The sequence below is a fragment of the Trichomycterus rosablanca genome, chromosome 23 (genome assembly GCF_030014385.1).
Source record: "Trichomycterus rosablanca isolate fTriRos1 chromosome 23, fTriRos1.hap1, whole genome shotgun sequence".
NCBI lineage: Eukaryota > Metazoa > Chordata > Actinopteri > Siluriformes > Trichomycteridae > Trichomycterus > Trichomycterus rosablanca.
In genome coordinates, this window is record NC_086010.1 from 655,642 (window position 1) to 678,097 (window position 22,456).

The window sequence follows — 22,456 nt, forward strand, 5'->3', positions numbered from 1 at the left end:
CGCTCCCAAAATATTCAACATTGCATATCTGAAATCTAGTGTTCCTCTGCTGTTAAAAACATGGCTGTGATCGGGGGGGCTGTCAGCATTATGTATGAAACGTTTAGTGATCGTGAACTGTGACGAATGGTTGTGATTGTCCTTGTTGAAATAATTTGAAGTAGAAATTCTATAAAGTTCTTTTGTCTTGACCTCCTAATTTAATCATTAGTGATTGAGTGACATCTGGTGACGTCTTTGTGACTATATAAATAAGGCCTAACTATATAACTCTACATAACTACACAGCCTAGCAGTTAGTTAAGGTACTGGACTAGTAATCGAAAGGACGTTGGTTCAAAACCTACTCTGTCTAGGTCGCCTCTGTTGGGCCCTTGAGCAAGGCCCTTATCATTCAATTGCTTAGACAATGTGTACTATCACAGTACTGTAAGTCTCTTTGGATAAAAAATGTAAATGTAAATAACTAAGCCATAAACCTCACTATCGGGACAGTTCTTAAAAATCTCAGGAAGCAGATCACAGATTTTCAATCACCCCAAGATTATTCATATCTGTGTACAAATGGAACAGTGTGTTCTTGGCTAGGGTTGAACAGAAAAACTTAAAATATGCTCCTAATATAGATTCCATATAACTCATTATAAACACAGAAAGGTCAGTAAACAGTAAAACATCTTCATAAAAAAGCAAATCTTATAATTGCCATCTAAATAGTTAGATAAGAGATAACCTACTTCTTGGCCTGTCACAATTATTACATAACTTGAGCTATCCATGCTTAGATCAGACTGCATTTAACCATCAGGTTACACAATCCTACATTCTCATGTACTAGGAAACAGTTTTAATTATTAATAGCCGTCAACATAATTAAATCACTGTTTATCATATTGTTTAGTTGTTTAACAGTTATTCATGCAGTGGATTTTATAAAAAAGAAATAACCCTGCTGTGTTAATCAGAAAAAAGTTTGTATATAAGTTTAACATCCATACTAGGTATATATCTATACAAAGTATATATGTATTATTATAGTTTTGTAGGATTGATCATGGACCTGCTGTGTGTTCTGCATGACTTCAGATTTAAAAATATAGGATTGCTGGATAATAATATTAATATTAATAGACTAGTGATCAAAAGGTTCAAATTCTAGTTTAAGCCCCACGACTGCCAAGCTGCCCGTGTGGGTCCCCTGAGCAATGCCCTTGACGCTCAATTGTTTAATTGCTTGCATTGTTTCAGTCACAATTTTATGAGCTTTGGATAAAAAAGTTAAACCCCATACATGTAAATCAGATGACTAAGTGATAGATGTGACAGGTCCAGGAAGCAGATATCAGATTTACTTCAGCCAAATGTGATATCAAGATACTTCACAAACTGCCAGACGCTTAACAATCCGTTTTAATAAAACATTACACAAACAAAAACTGAGTAACAACGTGCTCAGCAGGACAACTGAAGTTAGCGTTCATCACTAATCATATTATGTCAATACAAGTTTAATCATTGTAGTACTTCAGTAAGACTTGGTCTGCAGGAGGAAAATTAGTTCGACTGGGACCAAAATGGCTCAACGTTGCTAGCAAGGTTGCTAGGAAGGTGTCCATTAGAAAAGTTTTGCAGTGGCATCCATAAATAGGGGCCCTTAAGTTGAAGAACATGACACCAAAACAACTCACAGTGTCTATTAAAAATAGGTATGCTAAGGCATGAGCGAATACCAAGTTTATTACAGTTTATCATGTTATCTTTTGGACAGCATTCATGTTTGATGCTGCCTATAAAGCTTGCCAAAATAAAAACCCCTAGAACACAAATATACTAAGCTCACTTATAACCAGTTATTCCCGGTCAGTCACAGTGCTGAGAGCGAGAAGTTTACATACACGTCTAAAACACAAGATTTTTAATGCTTTTTATTATTTTAAATCATTGCAATACATCACTTTTAGAAAGTCTAGTTCTTTTTTGTGAAGACTTTTTTTTCTAAAACCATTTAAAATTGTTCTGTGTAAAGAAATATACAAGAGAGGAATAATTTGGTGGTCCTGAAAGTTCATAATTTAATTTGGTTAAATTAACCTAATTTCTTAATGTTTTAATGCTCAATAATCCAGATACGCAATCCCAAAAAGCTGAATTAGTTGAATCTCAAAACAAGGCTTGGTGTGAAGATACGTTTCATTGCTGATTCAAGTTCATTGTGTCCAGATGAACTGATTTAACAAACAGTACAGTACATGGAATAATAGTCTCTTGCCAAGATTTTGAGGAAAATGTTAATAATCAGTCACCTTATACTGAGAGAAAATGTGCCTGGATGGGTAAACGTAAAACATAAGTGAAACCGTCCACAGTAGAATGAGTTCACTTACACAAATTCTTAAACAAAAGTAGTAGTACCTCAGTGGTTAAGGTACTGAACTAGTGATCAGAAGGTTGCTGGTTTAATCCCACCTGTTGAGACCCTGAGCGAGGCTGTTGATTATGAAGTGCTTGCAATATATCCGGACAAAATGTAGAGCTAAAGTTACAAAAATTATCAACATGTCTCATACAAGTATATATAAATAAAGCTATAATTTGCCTTCTTCCATTTTTAATCAATTACAAGGCAAAATTCCACATAAAATCAGAAGGGTATTTGTTTGTAAGATTTGTAGTACACATCAGAAATAATTCATTAAGAGTTCACAGACAGTTTAAGGTTAAAATTCGAACTTAAGTGCTTTAAGAACTTTCAGAGATTGCAGGAACTCACCCTGAAGCTTTATGAGGGTAAAATGAATCGTGTGTGTGTGTGTGTGTGCAGTGATTGAGGTGAATGAGGAGTATTTGCTGTGTATTTGCTGCTGTTAGTGGCCAGACCTGCTCATTACACCCTCCATGTTCATGCACACTTTAAACATTCACACTGAACCTTGAACTCTGTGGGACTATTTGGGTGGTGGGAGGAAACCACAGAGTACCCGGAAAACCCCACAAAGACCCAGGAGAGAATGAGAATCTCCTCAGACAGTGACTGGAGCTAAGGATCCCTCCACGGTGGTGTGAGACGTCTACACATTCAGCTGTGTCTATGAGAAATGCAGGTAATAAATATATAATGGGACGATTCTTTATTCTTTATGCATTAATTTGTACGTTTAGCCGGTCAGGTTTTCATTTACACTGAGATCATATGTGAGTAGCTGTGTGGTGCAGCTATTAAAGTGGGTGCCGCAAAGCAACATGGGACACAGGGACCTGGGTTTGATCCTTGCCTTGTTTCCTTCCACCTTCTAAAAAGCTGCAGAAGGTGGACTGGCTGTTCTAAATTATGCCTAGGTGCAAATGCATGACTGTGTTGGCATGTGCTGGAGGGTTAAAACTTGTTAAAGCAGATGCCTTTTGGTTTTAACATTCTTATAGATTATACGGTTTCCAATTTGTTATACTCTTATATATTTAGCAGCATCATTATTGGAGCTGCACGTTTTATGTTCTTGCCATTATTGTTATTTATTGAAATAAGTTAGCTGGTTACCTGGCAGTACTGGCTGTATATAGTGAAGGACTTTTCAGGTCTTTGTAATTTGATTGCTGACTGATCAGATGGTATAGACTGTATATAATAATCGTATACTGTTATATTACAGTCTATACTCTGGGCTGATGGAGGGCAGAGCAGAAAAGCTCTTTCACTAGATATGCCACTGTAATCAGAAATATTTAACCGTCTTCAATCTAACAGGTATGATGTGTTGACGTGTTAGACTGCAATGAAAATCTACAACATAAAGTCTCAGTAAACTGAATATTTATTCACACATACAAGCAATTCTGAATGTAAATGAGAAGAATACAACTAGTTATTTATGATAAATGTCTGTGTGCACGATTTTTAAACCCCCAGCCTCAGTATTGGGTGGAATTACCAGCAAGGTTCAATTTTACCACAGATTTCTCCTCAAAATGCCCAGAATGTGTGTCTATAAATCCAAGATGTCAGTCAAGCGATTACAAGTTTCTGCAGCATCACCTCCATGCTTGTGGTCATAAGCCTCACCTTTCTTGCACCAGACGAACCACTGATCCAGATTTGAGATGGTCAGGTAGGTTTACTGCTGTGCCATAAGTCTGGAACCTCTGGACCTCTGGACCCAATGGTGTCTCTAAGAATGTTCAAGGTCTTGGGAATCTTATACCCAATGCCTGTTTAATGCAATGAAATTAGTTGTGCGATACCTAAATACTTAAATGCATGGGTGGTGTTTAGATAGCACATCACAGCTGAAGCAAACTAAGGGTCATTATTGAGTTCATAAAAGTTTAATCATGTTGTAACCCAACTTTGGGTCCTACAGACTAGCAGTAGGTTTATCAGCAATATTATGTAGAGGTTAAATAATTGTGCAAAATAGAAAAATACTGCTACTGCTACTAATAACACTACATCATTCATTCTTGTTTATTTACTGTATCATTGAACTGATAAATACTTTAACGTTTAGTTATAAATCATTATCGATTGCAGCTGTACACACTGAAGAGAAGCTTGGTCCTAAACTATAGTATTTAAGAAAACTTAATTTTAACCAGTATCCATTCTATAATGTCAAATTCACCAATCAATCACCAAAGAACAAACTGCTTACAGTGCATTATGGGTAATTCCCAGTTTCTCGCCCCTCACCGTGTCCTGTATGCACCATATAAACACACCCCCATATGGAAAAAAACACCATCAGAAAGTGGTCCTGTGTTCTGGAGTAATCTATACGATCAGTAATCGAGAGTAAAGCATTATGGGAAATGTATGCGGGCGGCACTGGGTCAGTCGCTCCTCCAAGAGAGACAAAAGTGGGTCAATTCAGAGGAGAAAGAAGAAAGACAGGAAGGAGTGAAACACAAGGGTTATATTTATAATAATTCCATCGTTCCATCCTAAACCACTGCACTACTGTAAGATTCAGCTGTGACTGAATATAATCCAAACAACTGAGGGGTTAAGGGCCCTGCTCAAGGGTCCAACAATGACAACCAGGCAGCTTCTCTCCAAGTACCAGTCCAGCACCTTCACCAGAAAGGGTGTCCCAAGACTTTTGTCCAAATATTGTATTGATAAGCCTTTACATAACAGACAATACATGAATCACTTACAGTATATTATAACAGGTATGTAGTCTATCCCAAAAATATTGGCCACAGGGAAGGAAGGAATACTTTCTGTCATTACCTGACATAACCGGACGACAGGGTCCAGTTACCCATAACAGCAGGAGTTTTGGGTGTTTTACTGATCCAGTGTGTTATTAAGGCACCTGTTATTAAATTACTGATTAAAATAAACAAAGTGATGGTTTTTTTTAATCCAATATCTGGTGATTGTCTAGTGTTACTCCAATTGAGCACATACAGTAAAATCTGCTGTATTAGTAAACTTATAAATTATTTATTAATATGTATTTGTTTATTAGGATTATAACGTGATGTTTTACACTTTGGTTCCATCCATGACAGGACGGGTAGTTACTGCTTACACAAGATTCATCAGTTCAGGTTTAATACTGAACACAGTCATGAACTATTTAGTATCTCCAGTTCACCTCACTTGCACGTGTTTGGACTGTGGGAGGAAACTTACAGACACGGGGAGAACATGCAAACTCCACACAGGAAGGACATGGATGGCTCCACCTGGGGAACGAACCCAGGACCTTTTCGCTGTGAGGCGACAGTGCTACCCACCGAGCCACCGTGCCGCCCTCTCCATACATATAGGTTATAATGCACCGTTTGTTTTATTTGTTTATTAGGATTATAACGTGATGTTTTACACTTTGGTTCCATCCATGACAGGACGGGTAGTTACTGCTTACACAAGATTCATCAGTCATGAACGATTTAGTATCTCCAGTTTACCAGTGGGAGGGAACCGGAGCTCCCGGAGGAAACCCACAAAGACACGGGGAGAACATGCAAACTCCACACAGAAAGGACCCAAACCACTTTACCTGTGGAATCAAACCCAGGACCTTCTCGCTGTGAGGCCACAGTGATACCCATTGAGCCGCCCTTATTTATTAGTAAACTTATAAAAACAACAAAAACATTTTATTTCACATCAGAAAAGAAACAGTGATGATCACTTTATGGGGTGTCTGTAATTGTCTGATTTCAGGTGATGATTCAGGGCTCTTCAGGATCAGCTTAACAGTGTCTCTAATAAACTGTTCTGATCTTCTTCTAGTTCCACCCACCCAGGCTCATGTGTTGGTACCGATGGTCCATCCTGAGAATAAAAAGGAACCCGTACAGCTCTGGAATCAGTTCCTGTTTGGTTCTGTACATGAGGATGAAATCTGGGTGTGAAATGTAAGTGAGCATGAATACACATAATAAAGAACACGTGTGTTTGGTGAACGTGACGTATCATGAGTGTGTCCTGCTCTCTGCGTGACTCTTTCTGATGATCTGGCGCTCTGTGATGACGTCTTCTCTCTGCTCCTCTTCAGAACCCCTGAACAGAACTCAACCCGGTCTCATGTAACCCTCACCACTGCTCTACAATTTACACAGAAATACTTTTCTTACTTAAATTAAGTGTCCAAAAAAGCAGGGCGAACTTACACTAAGAGCTAGCATAGTCTCACTGCTAACTGCACCTACTACGTTTATAGTTCTTTATATCTGCAACAAATGTGTGGAATGTTTAAAGAATCTGTAACAGCGAATACCAGAAGAAAGAAGAGAGAGGCGTGAGTGAGAGGACGACGATCACCAATAAACCACCACCACTACTCTCACCGTACTATACAGAGCCACGTTCAGGAAGCCTAAATGTTTATTAATTTAGGAACTACAGTTACAGATCCAGGGTTCGTTTCGGTTTCATTCACAACTATAAATATTGTGTGACAGATAATGTTGTTGTTTGGAAGTTGGGGTCAGAGCACAGGGTCGGGTATTGCATGGCGCCCCTGAAGCAGAGAGAGTTAAGGGCCTTGCTCAAGGGTCCAACAGTGGTTGAATGGCAGAGCTGGGATTTAAACTCTTGACCTTTCTGTGGATAGCCCAAAGCTCCACCCACTACGCTCCCACTGTAGTAAACCGTAGTACAACAGTAAAACTAAAGGTAAATTTCCCAGAGTGAATCCAAATTCTCTTCTAGCACCCAGGTGGTGCAGCAGGATATTCCGCTAGCACACCTGAACTCCTCGGTTCAAAACTCGGCATTGCCACCGGTCGGCTGGGCGCCATCTAGCGGGTATAATTGACAGTGCCTGCAGGGCGGGGTCTTCAAACGCTGTGTGTAAGGACCCTGATTGGCAGATAGAGGCGCCTGTGCAGAATGCATGGGTGGGAAAGAGTCGGAGGAGGCGTGAGCAGCAATATACCCACCCAACTACAATCAGGGATCCACGTGGTGTGATGGTGATGATTTGGTTTGTACCACCTCAGATTTCATCAGTACCACGGTAACCGTGATTGTCTCGTGTTGGTGGTTTAATGTGTTGGTGGTGATACATTTAATAATCAATATCTGAATATGAATGTGAGATGAAGACTTACCCAGCTCATCGTTTACAAGCCTTCTGATTGGGTCTGAAGTTTACTCATCTACTCCTCACCCACCGTCTTTCTCTCTCTCTTTCTCTCTCTCTCTCTCTCTCACGTATTTTTAAATCTCTTTTAAAACAGAATACCGCGGTACCTTGTAACTCAACGTCCCCCAAACTCAAAATCTTTGAAACTCAGCGCCCTTCGTCGAGAAATTTGTTCCCTTAAACTCAACGTGATCAGTTTGTTTTTTAAAAACGTATTTATTTCACTTCAAATTAACAATAAACTGTCGCTTTGTTCAGCGCTCAACTTCTGTGAATCTGATCTGAATCTGCATCAGTGTGGAATAAGGTGCAGATCCAGGGTTACAGCTCCACATGTATCTGTGTTTATCTGGATTCTCCTCCCTGTTTCACTTTTAAACTTGTGTTACAGCTCCAGCTTCTGAGAAACGGTGAGAATCAGAATCAGCTTCTCCCAGAGTCTAAAACGCTTCTGGTTGAAAATAAAGCTTAACGTGGTTTAATGTAGTAAAAGAAGGAGACAGGAGCACTAAACTTCTCTTCATTATTACTGCTCATAAGTTCCTCCACTAATCACATTCCTCACTCGCTGTTTTACTACAATAAGTCACGGTAGGTTTTGTTCTTATGTGAATGCGCCGGTGCTGAAGGGAATACGGTATTGCAACATCGAGCATCTCCAGCATTAAGAACCATCAGGAAACAATAAAGAAGTAAAACTAAAGTGCAGCTTTTATTGTATTTGTATTGATGTGTAACTGTTAGTAATTGTATTTCAGTGTGTTTATATTATATTTGTGTTATTTTCAGTGTTTAAGCGTCAAAAACAACCTCATTATTTTACATGAGACTAAAATATCTGCAGCTCCACGGGACCATGGACGCATTAACAGGTTCTCCAAACATCCTTATGGGGAAAAATACCTCGAAACTCAACGTCTTTAAAACTCAACACCCCTCCCAGAACCCACTGACGTTGAGTTTCAGGGTACCGCGGTATTATTCTGACACAAGAGTACCTGTGATGTGCATCCATCTACCTTCTCAAACTCCTTCTTCTCTTGCCTTCCTGTGGTTCCTTCACCTGCTCTTTACCTGTCCTGTCCTGTCCCCTGTTTTTATACCTGTCTGTCCGTCCTGCTGTCTCACTCACTCAGTGTCTGTTTCTCTCGGATGTATTAAGTAGCTGAAAGAGAAAAGCAGCACCACGGAGAGCAACCACCCTCACACCACACACACACACACACACACACACACACACACACACACACACACACATCACACATCACACACACACACACACACACACACACACACACACACACACACACACACACACACACACACACACACACACACACACACATCACACACACACATCACACACACATGTTACATACGTGTTCCTGTTTGTGTTTGAGATTCGGGCGGCTCTTTCTTTATTTGTATTATTCATTTATTTATATAATATGGGATTTATTTTCAAATTTCATTTCAGTTTTTTTACACATAAAACATTATTTAAACATTATTTTGCTTATAAAAGGACATTGTTTTATTTTTTAATAAATAATAAAAAGAAACTTTGTCATAATTTGTTTTCAATTTCATTTTTGTTTAAGAAAATCGGGGGGGAAATCGTATCGTGAATCGTATCGCATCGTGGGTAGAGTATATCGTTACATCCCTACGCATCACTATCATGGTTTTACTCTGGACGCGTCGCTAAACACCTGATTCAGTGTTTACACTGGACGCAAACAGGACAGTTAAGCGCTACACGACGTATATAGAATAGAACGCCTTTATTTGTCATATATACATATACCCGGCTCGTTCTGGAAGCTCGTTTGGGGGTCAGAGCGCAGGGTCGGCCATCGTCCAGCCTTGCTTAAGGACCCAGCAGTGGCAGCATGGCAGAGCCTGGATTCAAACTCTCAACCTTTCGATTGACAGCCCAAGGCTTCACCCACCAGGCTCCCACTGTTCCATATAGGGTGCAGAGGGTAATCCCTAGTGCAAGTGTGGTGTGAGCGCGTGATCATGTTGTACTGTTTCCTTCTACATGATCGTGACCTGTAACCTGGTGAGATCTCTCCTAATAATCTGCTCTGCTATGACAGACCGGAGATAAACACACTCACACCCTACACGTATATAACACTGAGAGATCTTACAGTGCCCCCTTGTGGCAGTGCTCGGAATACAGCGTGTTTCCTTAAAAATGAAACCAATGGAATCGAGACCTCCTCGCTCTGTAAACGTAGGCCGGTGTAGCCTAGCGGTTAAGGTACCAGACTAGTAATCAAAAGGTCGCTGGTTCAAGCCCCAGCACCGCCAGGTTGCCACTGTTGGGCCCTTGAGCAAGGCCCTTAACTTTTAATTGCTCAGACTGTCACAATGCTGTAAGTCGCTTTGGATAAAAGCGTCCGCTAAACGTCAACCTGAACGCGTCAAAATACAAACGATACACGCTAATAGCTTAAAGTAAACTAAATACAGCAATAAGAAATCGGGTATCTGAGCTAAAGCTGCTGCTACGACTTTGCTTTGATAAACCAAAAACTGGCTAGGCCAATCATCCGCTAAATACAGCGAGTGTAAGAGAACATCTGCATCATGCATCTGCACTTGGGGTCAAGATCGTCTTTCATTACTCTGAAACTAGTGATGGAGGCCTATATTCAAAGAAATAAATGAATGTGTTCAGGTCTCACGCAACTAAACACGTGTGAAATGCTAATGGCACTAAGTTAGCATCACCACATTAGCAATAACGTCATATATTTCAAAGTAATTCAAAGGTCGTGGATCAGCCACATATAAAACATCTGATGTTACTGGTTATTTGAAGGAGGTCCAGAACATAAAGCATGCTAGCAAAGATCTGATAGCATGACCCCGACTTAACAATGCTAACAGAAGTTACCAGTCATTTTTATCTAAGCTAAAAGATGCTAACTAGCTCCTAGCATCACGTACATGTAGTTAATCAGACTGAAGAACAAACAGATCATCATGAATGAGCCGGGACGCGGGAGGTAACGGTAACTATCGGGAGCTGGAACATTGGTCAGGGTCATGGTGGGTCCAGTTCTCCTGTAATTACAGGGTGCATCACGGTACCACACCCCAAACAGGACGCCAATCAATCACAAGTGCGACAGAACGTTTATTCCTGGCTGTGCTACACTGACGTGTCCATGTGTGATGATTGTGATGATTGTATATTGCTGCTGTAACACTGCAGCTTCCCTTCAGGGATCAATAAAGTACTCGATCGATCAATCAATCAATCAATCAATACCCTGACCCACCACCACAGAGACTGGAGCTGCGTCCCGAATCGCATACTTACAGAGTACGTACTAGATACGATGAAGTACGCGGCGCTCGGCCGGTAAAGAAGTACGCGGCGCTTTCAGTACAGAAGTGTGCAGTATGCAGTATGCACGCCACACACCTACATACTGCGTCCGCCATCTTACCAACGTCAAGTGATGACGTGAGGACGTGATATCACCATAGTTACAGACCGCGCCCTCATTACAAGCCCCATTCGGCAAAATTTGGGATATTTATCGTCTTTTTGCGCTAATCATAACGTTATTTAGGGTCGTATGCAATCATACCATTTTTATTTTGTTTATCTTACTTACACTCGTAAACAGAGGACTCTCCGTTTTCCGCCATCTTTCTTCTTCCACTTCGAACGCCTACGCAGGTCATCCGGGTACTTCTCACGTACCTCTTTATGTATACTGTGTGTTCGGACGTACCGACCGCTCTCGCGTACCGCTTCATTGAGTATGGAAGTATGCGATTTCGGACGCAGCTCGGGATTTGAGACTCAGGTGGCACCGGCCGGGTACGGCGCTCTACCGACACAAGTAACGGACATGAACGCCGTATCACGACAGTACTGACCCCTACTGTGTGGTCAGAGCGGGGGTCACTCCTTACACGTCTGGCCCCGGCTTCAAAACTGCCAAAGGACGCATGTACCAGCCAGCAAGGGTGTGGTGAGGTGTAACCGACGGGGGTAACCGGGGTGCACAGGGCAGAAAAATCCAAATTGGGACAAAACAAGGAACTGATTTACAAAATTAAATTGTTAACAACAATTATAATTCACTGTGAAATAGATTTTTATCATTTTAAATGTAATTTTATAGCATCAACCCGAATCTGGCCGAGGAGAGTCGCAGACTATCACGCACCCGCTCCGGCACATGAAGTCAGACCGCTTCTTCTACTGGCGGAGAGGCGTATCACGTACAGAGAGTCACGCTATGCCCTCTGTGTATCATTCACCACTTGTGCCGGCTGAGATCACAATTCCTGCAGCATCAATGAGGAAAAAGCCATCGACCTGTCATCCCTCAGGCACACCCCATAGTGCCTGTTATAAGCACGGCCAGGCTGATAGCACTCTGCTGTGATGCCCTAGCATATTAGATCCATGCACCATCCAAGCACCTCCATGTCATACATCACTTTTATGGTTCATACGGTACCAACATAGGCGCTCCGAGTACAAGACGTGCCCAATACTGATCCCAACACTGATCCCAACACTGATCCCAACACTGATCCCAACACTGATCCAATACTGATCCCAACGCTGATCCCAACACTGATCCCAATACTGATCCCAACACTGATCCAATACTGATCCCAACGCTGATCCCAACGCTGATCCCAACACTGATCCCAACACTGATCCCAATACTGATCCCAACACTGATCCCAACACTGATCCCAATACTGATCCCAACACTGATCCAATACTGATCCCAATGCTGATCCCAACACTGATCCCAATACTGATCCAATACTGATCCCAACGCTGATCCCAACGCTGATCCCAACGCTGATCCCAACACTGATCCCAACACTGATCCCAATACTGATCCCAACACTGATCCCAACACTGATCCCAATACTGATCCCAACACTGATCCCAATACTGATCCCAACACTGATCCCAACACTGATCCCAATACTGATCCCAATACTGATCCCAACACTGATCCCAACACTGATCCCAACACTGATCCCAATACTGATCCCAACACTGATCCAATACTGATCCCAATGCTGATCCCAACACTGATCCCAATACTGATCCCAACACTGATCCAATACTGATCCCAACGCTGATCCCAACGCTGATCCCAATACTGATCCCAACACTGATCCCAACACTGATCCCAACGCTGATCCCAACACTGATCCCAATACTGATCCCAACACTGATCCCAATACTGATCCCAATGCTGATCCCAACACTGATCCCAATACTGATCCAATACTGATCCCAACGCTGATCCCAACGCTGATCCCAACACTGATCCCAACACTGATCCCAACACTGATCCAATACTGATCCCAACGCTGATCCCAACACTGATCCCAATACTGATCCCAACACTGATCCAATACTGATCCCAACGCTGATCCCAACGCTGATCCCAACACTGATCCCAACACTGATCCCAATACTGATCCCAACACTGATCCCAACACTGATCCCAATACTGATCCCAACACTGATCCAATACTGATCCCAACGCTGATCCCAACACTGATCCCAATACTGATCCCAACACTGATCCAATACTGATCCCAACGCTGATCCCAACACTGATCCCAACACTGATCCCAACACTGATCCCAATACTGATCCCAACACTGATCCCAACACTGATCCCAATACTGATCCCAACACTGATCCAATACTGATCCCAATGCTGATCCCAACACTGATCCAATACTGATCCCAACGCTGATCCCAACGCTGATCCCAACACTGATCCCAACACTGATCCCAATACTGATCCCAACACTGATCCCAACACTGATCCCAATACTGATCCCAACACTGATCCCAACACTGATCCCAACACTGATCCAATACTGATCCCAATGCTGATCCCAACACTGATCCCAATACTGATCCCAACACTGATCCAATACTGATCCCAACGCTGATCCCAACGCTGATCCCAACACTGATCCCAACACTGATCCCAATACTGATCCCAACACTGATCCCAACACTGATCCCAACACTGATCCCAATACTGATCCCAATGCTGATCCCAACACTGATCCCAATACTGATCCCAACACTGATCCAATACTGATCCCAACGCTGATCCCAACGCTGATCCCAACACTGATCCCAACACTGATCCCAATACTGATCCCAACACTGATCCCAACACTGATCCCAATACTGATCCCAACACTGATCCCAATACTGATCCCAACACTGATCCCAATACTGATCCCAATACTGATCCCAACACTGATCCCAACACTGATCCCAACACTGATCCCAATACTGATCCCAACACTGATCCCAACACTGATCCCAACACTGATCCAATACTGATCCCAATGCTGATCCCAACACTGATCCCAACACTGATCCCAACGCTGATCCCAACGCTGATCCCAACACTGATCCCAATACTGATCCCAACACTGATCCAATACTGATCCCAACACTGATCCCAATATTGATCCAACACTGATCCAATACTGATCCCAATATTGATCCAACACTGATCCAACACTGATCCAACGCTGATCCCAACACTGATCCAACACTGATCCAAAGCTGATCCCAACACTGATCCCAATATTGATCCAACACTGATCCAATACTGATCCAACGCTGATCCCAATACTGATCCCAACACTGATCCAACGCTGATCCCAATACTGATCCCAACACTGATCCCAACACTGATCCCAACACCGATCCCAACACTGATCCAACACTGATCCAACGCTGATCCCAACACTGATCCCAACACTGATCCCAACACTGATCCCAATATTGATCCAACACTGATCCAATACTGATCCAACGCTGATCCCAATACTGATCCCAACACTGATCCCAACACTGATCCAACACTGATCCAACGCTGATCCCAATACTGATCCCAACACTGATCCAACACTGATCCCAACACTGATCCCAACACCGATCCCAACACTGATCCAACACTGATCCAACGCTGATCCCAACACTGATCCCAACACTGATCCCAACACTGATCCCAATATTGATCCAACACTGATCCAATACTGATCCAACGCTGATCCCAATACTGATCCCAACACTGATCCCAACACCGATCCCAACACTGATCCAACACTGATCCAAAGCTGATCCCAACACTGATCCCAACACTGATCCAACACCGATCCCAACACCGATCCCGACGCTGATCCCAATATTGATCCAACACTGATCCCAATACTGATCCAACACTGATCCAACGCTGATCCCAACACTGATCCCAACACTGATCCAATACTGATCCCAATACTGATCCCAACACTGATCCAACACTGATCCCAACACTGATCCCAACACTGATCCAACACCGATCCCAAGACCGATCCCAACACCGATCCCGACGCTGATCCCAACACTGATCCCAACACTGATCCCAACACTGATCCCAATATTGATCCAACACTGATCCAATACTGATCCAACGCTGATCCCAATACTGATCCCAACACTGATCCCAACACTGATCCAACACTGATCCAACGCTGATCCCAATACTGATCCCAACACTGATCCAACACTGATCCCAACACCGATCCCAACACTGATCCAACACTGATCCAACGCTGATCCCAACACTGATCCCAACACTGATCCCAACACTGATCCCAATATTGATCCAACACTGATCCAATACTGATCCAACGCTGATCCCAATACTGATCCCAACACTGATCCCAACACCGATCCCAACACTGATCCAACACTGATCCAAAGCTGATCCCAACACTGATCCCAACACTGATCCAACACCGATCCCAACACCGATCCCGACGCTGATCCCAATATTGATCCAACACTGATCCCAATACTGATCCAACACTGATCCAACGCTGATCCCAACACTGATCCCAACACTGATCCAATACTGATCCCAATACTGATCCCAACACTGATCCAACACTGATCCCAACACTGATCCCAACACTGATCCCAATACTGATCCCAATGCTGATCCCAACACTGATCCCAACACTGATCCCAATACTGATCCCAACACTGATCCAACGCTGATCCCAACACTGATCCCAACACTGATCCAACGCTGATCCCAACACTGATCCCAACACTGATCCAATACTGATCCCAATACTGATCCCAACACTGATCCAACACCGATCCCAAGACCGATCCCAACACCGATCCCGACGCTGATCCGACGCTGATCCAATATTGATCCAACACTGATCCAATACTGACATCCTTAGTAACTGAGTAGAGAGTGTTAGCGGATTATGCTACACATGTGAGGTGTGGTGGTGGGTGCTTTTGTGAATCATGTCAGAGTCAATCAGGTGATGGTTAAACAAGTATTAAGACTTATTATTTATTCGTTCATCTGCAAGAATTATTTTCACTTGGTCAGTATCACTCTGGGTCCAGAGAATCGATCCTGGACAGTACAACACACACACACACACACACACACACACACACACACACACACACACACACACTCATTCACACTCACATACACCAAAAAGCATCACGATTTAGCAAAAAAGGAAAAACACTCCTCACTGTAACCAAAGGAGAGGACTGAACCTTGGACAGTGGAGATGTGCAGCACCTACATCTGAGCAGAGCTGCCATACTGCAAGACTTTCGGTCCAACTAAACCAAATCAATAAAAACGCCATAAAAACTGAACTGAAGCAGTGCTATAGTGAGCAGCACGGTGATAGAGCAGAGTGGGTGCTGCACAGCGACCGGGGTCATGAGGACCTGGGTTTGAGCCGCATCAGATACACCTGTATACAGTACAACGGAATTCTCGTTCTGTGTATCCCAGCTTGTCTGAAGGTTGGGTTTAGAGCGCACAGTGTCAGCCACTGTACTGCGCACCTGAAGCCAGGAAGCTTAAGGGCCTTCCTCAAGGGCCCGACAGTGGCAGAGTCGGGATTCAAACTCTCAATCTTTACATTGGTAGCCCTTTCTCTATTGATACCACTGTCCCTGTGTTGTTGCCAGTACCAGCACAATGAGACCCCCATATTCCATCACACCTACCTGTCTGGAAGACTGATGGCTAGCATGTGCTTCCTCGTGAAAGACACTGCACTACGTGTTCTGAGGATTTGCTGAACGGGCCCGTTCTCACGGAGCTTGGAGACGCCCAAGTGGCTCATGGTCTCCGATTATTGAACTCTATTGGACCTCTGGTCAAAGTTGGCTTTCATGCTCCCAATGATTAAAGAGCTCTTAAAAAGCGATAACCTTACGCTTAATAGCCATCAAGCTAACACAACCGACTCACCTGACAGCGAACACTGGAGGTAAACCATCTAACTCCTACCAGTATTCCTTTCTTTGTAAGCTAGCTTGCAGCTCGCAGCCATTTCTCAGCATTAAACCCACCTAAAGTACACAAGCAGTGCATCATGGGTCATTCACACAGATCCTAACCCACCACACGTACGTACGCACGGATGTAAAATAAGCCCCGTTCTGAGCAGACGTCTCTTCCTGAGGATTTGGGATGGAGCCTTAAGATGGCTGAAGTTCTAGCGAGAACCCTAGGAACCGAGCGAATACCGCGTGCGCCCTCCGTAGTGCACTAGACGAAGCACGAATCCATTTTGAACCGGCACTGTAGTTCGGCAGATCCTTGCAGAAGGGTGTAGGCTCATCACACCACACACACACACACACACACACACACACACACACACACACACACACACACAAAAAAAAGCAAACGACACCCTCATAACCAGCTGACGAGACGGGATTGGGGTTGTTTCTTACACGTGTGGGGACGTTTGGGTGCAGCAGGAAACGTCAGCGGCTTGGATCTGTGACAAAATGTGACTGATAAAAATGCAACACCTGCTGAAGGCAATGCAATGGGCGAGTGACATGCAGCGCTGCAGATTTCCACCGATGTAACCGGCGTGTGTGTGTGTGTGTGTGTGTGTGTGTGAATGATTTTTCCCTCTATATGTTTAAAACAGAAATGAGAAACGAGATCAGAGTCATGAATGGAAGTATTAATACGTGACCAGTGATGAACCCCTAACATAAAACAATGCAAAATGCACCGGATGCACACTAGTGCAGATCCACACCGTTACTTCATGCATTTCTGAGCACAGATCTCATCTGATGAACACAATCAGACACCGTTAAATCTGATCTCTCCTGCATTAATCAGACCTGCTGCAAAGGCAGAAATCCCGTGTGCCGGAGCCTGCCCTGGTAACACCTGAATAACCTGCACGGGCGTTCTCACATGCTCATGCTCATGCTCATGCTCATATTCATGGTTAGATGCAGAAAATATAGGCTGGCTGAGGATTAGGAAGCGAGCGGTGTGCTTAATGACCGGCCTGCACATCACAGCACATCACATCTACACAGCTGCACAGCGGTGCTGCTGCTGCAGTGCACATTTAGGGGCTGAAATGGGTGTGTTAGGGCGAGAACTGAAATGAGCAATGTGCAGAAGATGGCATATACACAAATACATACATACATATATATATATACATATAGAGAGATTATACAGTCCTGCAACTAGGGTTTGTAAGGAAGGCAGAGGAGCATCTGATACTGGTATCCATGCAAAAAATTCACCATCCACCAGTGTGTGTGTGTGTGTGTGTGTGTGTGTGTGTGTGTGTGTGTGTGTGTGTGGGGCATGTGCATGCACTGCACACACACATCCACAAGTGCAAAAGTCTGCATGAGTCTATAGGTGATCATGTATGCATGTGTGTTATATGTGTACAGGTGTGTGCATGTTCATAACCGTGTGCAGAACTGAACGCATGAATATCAGTGTGTTCATGTGAGTACAGGTGTGTGTAGGTGTGTAGGTGTGTGTGTCATATCTCACATCAGGCGGCGGTGGTTCGATCCCGGGTTCCCGAATCAGCGGCGGCTGCAGGAGCCATTAGCGGCAGCCTCTCGTCTCTGCTCGGTTCCCGTCCTAAATCTCCACAATACCCCACAAAAAACCCCGGTGGACCCCGGTGGAACCCCCTCCCCCCCGGAATCAGCTCCCTTCTGCCGGGTGCGATTATCTCTCAGGGATAGAATCGCGTCTCCGGTTGTGGATGAAGATCCTCCTCAGATCAGGCGAGTCCCGGTCAGGTAAGAAAACTGTAAATATCGCGGGTAGTCCGGCGGTGTGGTGCTGACCGGTACAGCCTCCAGGACGGTGAGGTAAATGTCCAGTTATTCAGGTACACCCCTGTGATTTAGCGCTCGGCATCCCCGCGTCTGCCTCTCGGTTTCCCCAACTCACAGGGAGCGATGTTGTCGGTGTCGGCGCTAGCTCTCTCCGGCTAGGCTAGTCCGCACCGCCTGCCATTGCTTCGGCTGTGTGACCGTGTCCTGTCGTGGTGCGGCCGGCGGCCAGCCGAGGGGGCAACGAGACCGCGGATCGGATCCACAACACACCCGGCGAGTAGCCGAATAAAAGACAAAACACAGAGTGTCGCAGCGCTAGCCACAATTAGCTCAGTGGATCGGCGGTGAAGCAAGCCCCCCTCCGCTACCCGCTCATCTCGATCACTCCGCCACTGGCTGCTCTCCGCGCCCCCGAACCCGAGCGCGTTCCCGCTTCCCTGTGCTCGTCCCCGCACCCCTACCCGAGCGCGCGCGCCCGCCCGGCAGTTCAGTTCAGTTGACTCTTCTCTCCACACAAAATGGCCGCCTAAACAAACCCGAGCTGAGGGCTGAACATAATCGGTCCAAAAACTCCCAATAAAATTATAATAATAAACATTTAATCAGCGTTTATTATAAATAATCACAACTTTATATTATTAAACAAGAACTTTACACTATTACTGTAGTTATTACAACAACAATACATTGTCATTATGTTATTCATTCACACCTTACATTACCTAAACTTTTAGAAGAAGAATGCACCCTTATTTATAAACTTCACATACATAATTAAAATAGGCCTACATTTACAACGAATTATTGTATATCAAGTATACATTTGTACATTAATAAAACCCTACTTTAGTAATGTATGTATAAAAAGAACATAGTAAAACGTTTTGAATGTAATGTATTTGAATATCCCACAATTTGCTTATAACTATACATTAATGTACACTTTACATGTTTGGTTTTTTTTACTAAGGCTTTTAGTTTAGTATCAGTGTGCACTGTTTTATGTCGTGGTTTTAGTTGTTAAGATGTCTTAACTTTTGGTTATTTTTAGTATATTTTAATAATAATGATTATTATATATTTTTATTGATATGTTGTTTTGTAATGTTATTGTTTTTGCTTTGATTTTTAATTAACTACCAATACAATCACTTTTTAGCAGTGACATTTTTGGTGAATAACGTGTTGGATATTATTACTATATGTACTTTATCTTTGACTTAAATGATTATTAATTGATTGTATAAGACTTCTTGGGGATGTGCTTGTTTTTTAATATCAATTTAATTAATGTATGTAATTGTTATTACTTTGTTATTACTTTTTCTTTTTTTGCTAAGTGTTCCTGTTAGGTAAAGAAATTATTTGTGTTCTTTCATTTTAGTTATTTGCCCTGATCAGTATTCTTTACATTAGATCGGGGTAAATCCACCTTATTAAGCTCTAGTAGCTTTATTTTTTACTCACTTTTAAACCTTAATGATCTTGTTCAGAAATCTATTTGCTTACTATAATGCTAGACTTGTATGGTGAGTACAGTCAGGTGTTGCATACTCCATTATCACTCCCTTCAACCTCTTAAATGATTATTTAATTTAATTAATTAGTGTTATTTAATGTACTTTATCCTATTCTCACATGCTTTATATGTGTACATTTATATCTTTATATTTCTAAACTTTTGCCACTCTCAGTGCTGTATCAATGCAAATTTCCCCCGTGGGATAATAAAAGGATATCTTATCTTATGCGTTTATATTTTGTATATGTTTGTTCATGTAATTCGTGAATGTGTGAATTGAAAATGTTATGAATTATCATCCTATATCATTTTTACCAATAATTAAAAAATACAAAGACAATTTTGTGTAACATTCAGTATTTGTGTAAATGAGTAGAATACACAGCACCTAATTTACCAGTTATAAGTTAGTTTTAACTTCTTTTTCATTGTAAATCATTTTGTAATGTTACCTAAACATTTCATTTAAAATGCATGTATTAATCCATGTTTTATCCCCTAAAACATGTATTTAAATCATATTATTTATGAAGACATTGTAAATATTAATTGCAAAAGCATTCTCTCAGTAATGTGATGATAAATAACAGAAGGTTTGGGTTGTTTTTGTCTTTCTTTAGCTTCCATAAGTTACTCTCTGATACTGCAGTGTTGCCCACCTGTATCCAGACAAGCCCCGCCCCCCTGCACCGTCATTCGAGTGTCGTTTGTTGATTTGACCTTTCTTTTGAATCTGAACTCTTAGCCAATCACAGTGCAGAAAGCCAGATTCCATGAGCCAATCCAAATAAAAAACGAGTTTATTTAAATGTGGGTGGTAAAAAAAGTCGCGCGCTATTAACGGTTTAGTTTGTTTACAGTTATTAACACTGTAAGTTACTGTCCAGTCCTGAGTTTAAACAAAGCGGCTCGATCTCAAACAGCCGTATCTGCCCTTCTACACAGGTTACATGTATTCTACACTTTAGGTAGTGTACTTCATGTTTAATACAGAGTGATTTAGGATCAGACCAGGGCTGCTGAACTTTCCCGCAACTTTTCCCCCACTCAAAATGGCGGCGTTGTTGCTGTCAGTTCGATCTTGTCACAACTTTTTTCCTCATTAAAGTTGATTTATAACACAATAAAATCAAATTTTGGATAAACTCTAAACTGCTATTAAGCGTATTATTTTATTATCATTTAAATTATAATATTCGTACACTTGATTTACCAACTTTTTTGCTGTACTGTCTGAAAACATCAATAAAAACATCAATATGCTGCTAGAACTTTAAAGCAAATATAAAAATATACCATTAAATTAGTCATTACAGACTTAAAAGGGGTCAGATATTAAAAGTCTACAATAAATAACCTATTTCATGGCAGACGAGTTTCTGGAACACCTTAAATACTAATAAGATAGTTTAATAGATTAAAGTGTTTTTTTGAAGAGGAGAAACACTTTTATACAGTACTAGTATACTAGTATTTGTTTAATTTTACATACATTTGGATTTTTGTTGAGAACATGATCAAATATAGTTGTTAAAATGATAAAATCCTAGCTATTGTCATTCATACCTCAAACACAAACATGGTAGACTCCTGAGCCTTAAACAACTTGTTTTAATACTGTTATTACTGTACAATTAAAAACTATAAATGTACAGTAGTTGAAGACTGAATGTATGAGAATTGTGGCACATGTACGTATATGTCTGTGTATGTGTACATATGCACCTCTTTGCACATCCATCCACATATTTTGTATCTTAGCACTGTAGTTCATTTCATAATTTATACTTTACAGTTGATACTTTGCAATCTATACCAGCCTTACGAGGTATACTGAAATAACACCAGCCATATGTACTCACAGGACCTGTTGTTGTGATTATACAGGTACTTGTTTGTATAATGTGAATCTTTAGTTTGTACTATTAAGTAACCTGCTGCTGAGGCCCTAATTCCTTTTGGAATGAATAAAGTATCTATCTGTCTGTCTGTCTGTCTGTCTGTGTGTATCATAACTGTACAAGTATTTATTTAAGTTATTTTAGGGAGATTTATATGAAAATAATGTACTTACTAGTCACATTAAAAGCAATTACTAAAAACAATAGTACACATGCTCACTCACTT

At 42.2% G+C, this 22,456-nt stretch overlaps 1 long non-coding RNA gene across 1 annotated transcript; it reads right to left on the bottom strand.

Annotated features, from left to right (window-relative positions):
* Positions 1-6,083: 6,083 nt before the first annotated feature.
* Positions 6,084-19,188, bottom strand: LOC134301404 (uncharacterized). Its single transcript, XR_010007446.1, has 3 exons — positions 18,512-19,188; positions 8,618-8,763; positions 6,084-6,555 (listed from the first exon to the last, which is right to left on the bottom strand). It is a non-coding gene; the product is annotated as an uncharacterized LOC134301404 (long non-coding RNA).
* Positions 19,189-22,456: the final 3,268 nt, after the last annotated feature.